This window comes from Cannabis sativa, chromosome 4 (genome assembly GCF_029168945.1).
Source record: "Cannabis sativa cultivar Pink pepper isolate KNU-18-1 chromosome 4, ASM2916894v1, whole genome shotgun sequence".
Classification (NCBI taxonomy): domain Eukaryota; kingdom Viridiplantae; phylum Streptophyta; class Magnoliopsida; order Rosales; family Cannabaceae; genus Cannabis; species Cannabis sativa.
In genome coordinates, this window is record NC_083604.1 from 39321749 (window position 1) to 39327748 (window position 6000).

The following is a 6000-nucleotide window of genomic DNA, read 5'->3' on the forward strand; positions in this document are numbered from 1 at the left end:
CAAACAAACGGTGAAGCGGAAGCAGTCAATAAAATCCTAAAGGTCACCTTGAAGAAAAAGCTGCTGGCCTGCAAAAACAACTGGCCTGAAGAGTTGCCAAGAGTGTTATGGGCCTACCGGACGACCCCCAGAACCACGACCGGTCACTCGCCTTTTTCAATGGCGTACGGTTGTGAAGCGATGGTCCCGGTAGATGTTGGGTTTTATGCCCTAAATAAAACTCATTTCAATATAATCAGATTTACTTATTAATATAGATCAGAAATAACATTTAATGTTGCATGGTTCACATGATTTATTTCATGATTATATGTACATAATGTATAAATTCATCTGAAACCCTTTTCACATACTTGATCCTGTTTATTGTGTCGTCAACACATTGGAAAGTAAACATGACTATGTGAATAAAGTTTCCTAGATTTATCAGACATAGGGTTTTACTGATATGATAATCTACAACAAGAGTTTACTTGTATTTGGAGAAATGCTATGTTCTTTCCAGAGCATTGGTTAAAGTAAAGCTCAGGTTGGATGCATGGAGTATGCATCGGAAGGGACCGATATTGAACTTTGACTTAGATTTATTAAACTTACCGTAATATCTATTCAAGTCAATATCGCCTAGTTGATCCTAGATCAAATGATCTTAATCCTGATATGATTAGGCTCAATCTTGAAAGGCTATTCGTGTTCTTTGATTTGTTAGTTAAGCCTACTTTTAGGTCAGGGTGATACGTACATTTTGGGAACACGGTAGTGCAATTGAGTGGGAGCGCTAGCATAAACATGGAATCTATAGCTTCTATCTGGCGAATAGTAAGCAAAGGATGATCTCCTTCGAGCTTGACCAAACGAACATAAATGGTGGAGTACTCAGTTCACATTAGCTGAAATATCATTTATACGGGGTCAAGTGTTTTAAGGAATAAATACATTGTAGGGTGTAACGGTAATTTAATCCCTTTACAGTGTAGATCATTCATATAGAGGATCATTGATCACATTAGGATTATAACAATGGATAACTAATGATGTGTCTATATGGTGGAACATATAGAGCATTCTATATACTGAGAGTGCAATTCTGAGTTCTATGCGTGGATTCAACGAAGAATTAATAAGTTAGTGAATTTTAGTGCTAAATTCTTGATCTACTTATTGGAAGCTCGGTTATATAGACCCATGGTCCCCCCACTAGTTGAGATAATATTGCTTGTAAGACTCATGTAATTGGTTTTGATTAATCAATTATAATTCACAAATTAGACTATGTCTATTTGTGAATTTTTCACTAAGTAAGGGCGAAATTGTAAAGAAAGAGTTTATAGGGGCATATTTGTTAATTATGATACTTTGTATGGTTCAATTAATGAATATGATAAATGACAATATTATTTAATAATTATTTATAGTTATTAAATAGTTAGAATTGGCATTTAAATGATTGAATTAGGAAATTGGCATTTTTGAGAAAATCAGATACAAAAGTGGTAAAATTGCAAAATTGCAAAAATCAAGGCCCAGTCCACCTAGCATAGGGCCGGCCACTTGTGTTATCTTTTTTAAATGATTTTTTCATTATTTTAATGCCATATAATTCAAATCAAACCCTAGTGGAATGCTATAAATAGATAGTGAAGGCTTCAGGAAAATTACACTTAAATTTTCTATTTTTCCTTCAGAGAAAAACCTGAGCCTTCTCTCTCCCTATCTTTAGCTGTCACTTCTTCTCTTCCCTCTTGAGAATTTCGAAATCCTTAGTGTATGAGTAGTGCCCACACACATCAAGTGATACCTCAATCATAGTGAGGAAGATCGTGAAGAAAGATCATCAGCAAAGGAGTTTCAGCATCAAAGATTCAGAGAAAGAGATCCAGGTTCAGATATTGATAATGCTCTGCTACAGAAAGGAATCAAGGGCTAGAGATCTGAACGGAAGGAGTCATTATAATTCCGCTGCACCCAATGTAAGGTTTCTTAAACTTTATATGTGTTTAATTTATCGTTTTAGAAAGTTCATATTTAGGATGTTAATAAACATACTTGTGAGTAGATCTAAGATCCTGGTAAAATAATATCCAACAACTGGCCTCAGAGCCATGGTAATTGATTTACTTACATGTAATTTGGACTTTAAAACGATTGTTTGTATGTTCTTTGGATGGTATCATGTTGTATTGAGTGTTATTTGATGATTGATTGATGTTTGTGAAATTTTCGTGAAAAATAATTGTGATTTCGTTTCTAGAATTATTTTTATTGGATAGTATGGAAAAAATTAAGCAAGTTAGCCTTTTACAGAACTCAATTTGGATTTTATTTGAATTAGTTATGATTTTTTGAAGATTTGACAAAATCGGAAATTTGTCTTGATAGTTTTCTGCGATCGCAGAACTGTCCGTACAGTTTCGAATTTTTCCTATTTTCTTCAATTTTTCATACTTTTTCATGGAATTAGCTTCCAATTTTTTGTATGGTTTTGTATATATACTATTATTATTCCTAATTCAATTCTAATTATCATTTTGAATTAATTTAATTTTTTTTTTAATTTAATTCAAGATATTAGTGTAATTTGAATTTGAATAGAATTAGTATTTATCTTTTTGCTTAAAAATCTATCTTATTTTTAAATTTGATTATATTTTTTTTAAAATTTAAGGTCAGATATTTTAAGATATTTATAATATCTTTTAAGATATTTATAATATCTTTTAAGATATTTAAAAATATCTTATCTTTTAAGATATTTATAATATCTTTTAAAGATATTTATAATATCTTTTAAGATATTTTAAAAATACCTTATCTTTTAAGATATTTTAAAAATATCTTATCTTTTAAGATTTTTTAATTAAATCTTTTTAGATATTTTGACCTTATTTAAATTTAAAATAAGATATTTATAATCATGTAATTTTAAATAGATATAAGATAAAAAGTAGGTTTAATTTTTTAAATTTTTTTTTAAATTTTCGAAATTTTTTTTAATTCCGAAATTATTTTTTTTTTCCGAATATTAAATTTTTATTTAATTATTTATTTATTCGAAATTTATTATAAAAAAAAAAAAAATTAAATAAATCCTACTTCCAACTATCCATTAACCTCATTGCGGGAGTATGTGTTTTAACTTATGTGTAAGTTTTCAAAACCTATTATTACTTGATTGCAAATAGCCATGGTTACCTTTTGCCAGATCTAATGATCTGATGGCTCCCTTGGTCAAGATAATAATTTGTAACAGGTATAATTTACAATCTTCTTTCATCTGTGTATGACCTAGCAACATGATAGGACCCATCCAAAGTGTGCCTGTGTGAGCCTATGTGTTTAATTTTATTATAGATGCATATAGGTTAATGTTGCTAAAATAAATTATCATAGTTATTGATAGAATTTATTTAGGCCCATTTAGTTATTGGGCTTATTCAATTAATAACAGTTGTTCTTATTAAGGTTAAATTCCTCTCTTTTGGGCCTTGTGTGAGAGTTGGGAGCCATAGAAGTGGGTACGACATACTGAACCCAGCACCCCCTCACACAAACCACCCCAATTGTGAAGGCCCATTTGCCTGATTTGAATAACTGTACTAGGTTAATTACACTAGTTTAACCTAATAAAAATTGATTAGCAACATAATTAATTTCATTTATTTTGAAATTAATTTAAGAAAAATATAGTTTAAAGAATTTTTTTATTCTAAGCTAAACTATATGTATTTTCTTGTATTTAATTAAATATAGAATTATAACCATCTAGATTCTTTCTGGAGCTTAATTTAAATTTTTCATTAAATATTCCTATTTAAGTTGATATTTAGTTATCTACAACTAACCAACTTAAATCTGAATATCTTTTGAATTTCAAAATTTCAAAATTAAGTTGAGGAATTTTAGGCATTGGTTATTAAGATTCTTTAGATATTTTTTTTTAAGTTAATATCTTTTCAAATATTAACTTAAAATGGAATATTTTCAAATTAAGTGGTTACAACTTAATTTTTGATATTTAATTAAATTTAAATTTGAAAATATTTAAGTTCTAGATTTTTCTAGTACAACTTAAATTAGATATTTTTTCAAATTTTGTGGAAAAGATACTTAGTCAAATAAGATATTTTCTAGATAGTTATTTATAGACTACTTATTATTTCTAATATTAAATAGGAAAATATTATAAATTGTGAAATTAATTATTTATTAATTAATTTTGGTACAATTTATTTTAAATATATTTTTTCCTAGTATTAAACTAGAGATTAATAATTAAGCCTTCTCTACACTTAATTATTTATTTCTTGAATTTAATACATTTAATTAATTTGAAAATTAAATATCTAAGTTGATTTTTATCATCATACTTAAATATTTCTTTTTCATGACATTTAATTAAATAGAAAATTATTTTTAGTTGAAATTTATTTTTTTTCAACTAAATTTAAATAATTTTCAAAATATATTTTTTCTTTATTTTATTAATCAATTTTCGAAATTGTATTTCTTAAATGCTAGAATTTCGAATTTTATCTTGAAAAATAGATTAAGTTGTAAATTAATTATTTATTTTAATTAATTCTTGGATCAACTTAAATCAATGATTTTTTCATTTATTGATTAATTTAAAATAAATTGAATTAAAGTGTATTATTAGAAATTGAATTAATTAGTCAAAGGAAAATCTAGATAGATGATATTTTTGCTTGAAGTATTTTTCTAGTGTATTTAATTAAATAGAAAATTAATATTTAAGTTGATTTTCATCATCATACTTAAATATTTGAAATTTTTCTTATATATTTAATTAAATAGAAAAATTATATTTTTTGTTGTAAATTAATTTTATTAATTAATTTTGGGCCAACATCAAATTAGAATAATTTTTCCAGGATTTATTTTTTATTTTAACATGCATTTTTGAAAATTGTATCCTTGAATACTTTAATTTTTCGAAATGCAATATATATTTATAGAAAATTAAATTTGAGTTGTAAATTAATTTAAATTAATTTTGTAACAACTTAAATATTTTTTCTAAATATTTATTGGAAATTATTACTAAGATGGAAATAATTCATGATTATTTTCATATCCATCTAAGTAAAATTTATAAATATTAAATTAAAATTTATATTTAGAATTTTTCATTCTAAATTAGAAATTTTAATTAAATAAATATATATTGAAAATAAATAGAATAAATAAAGAGAATCAAAGAAAATACAACTCACTTTAAATAATGAGCTTGATTATTATTAAGATATTCGATCTCCATTGTGGGTTTTACACCGCGTTTGTTTTAGTGAGTAATCTTCCCTAATGGAGGAACGTTCATTAGCAATTTCGCACCGTTTAACCTCGCATGATAAGTAGTTTGTAAGTGTTTTGTATGGTATAGATCACCCTAATGGTGGCGACCATACTTGACTTGCAAATTATGAAACAATGGTGGAAGCTCATAAGATAGAATTGCCTTGACTCTCGCCTAAACGGGACAACGCTGAATTCCAATCTTGATCGAATAAAAGGTTGCTAGAATGGTTATCATTTTAGACGAGCTGACAACTCTATTCAATGAATGGTAGCTTTGACTCTCGCCTAAACGGGACACTGATATCAGTTTGTTGAAAACCTTGGAAATTATTTAGGATTGTAAGCTTTAGTATTTTCACTTGTCATTCCTACTTGCTATATGTTTATAATTTCTGAATTGTGTATGAATTTATATTGAACCATGTTATTTTCTGTTATTAAGTTGTAGTTTAATTTCGAATCTTCATTGTTGGTCTAACTTGGCTTGTTTATCTAATGAGATAAATCCCTAGTGGATTTTCACCATTAGACATTCATAATAGTGTTAGATCTCGAAAGATAAATATTGTATATGCGACATCTAGCTGTTCATCAATTGATGACACCTTAAACTAGTATTTTTACGATATGAAACAAGAAGATTGTATAAATAAGATTACTTTGACTTTCGCTAATCGAAGCATC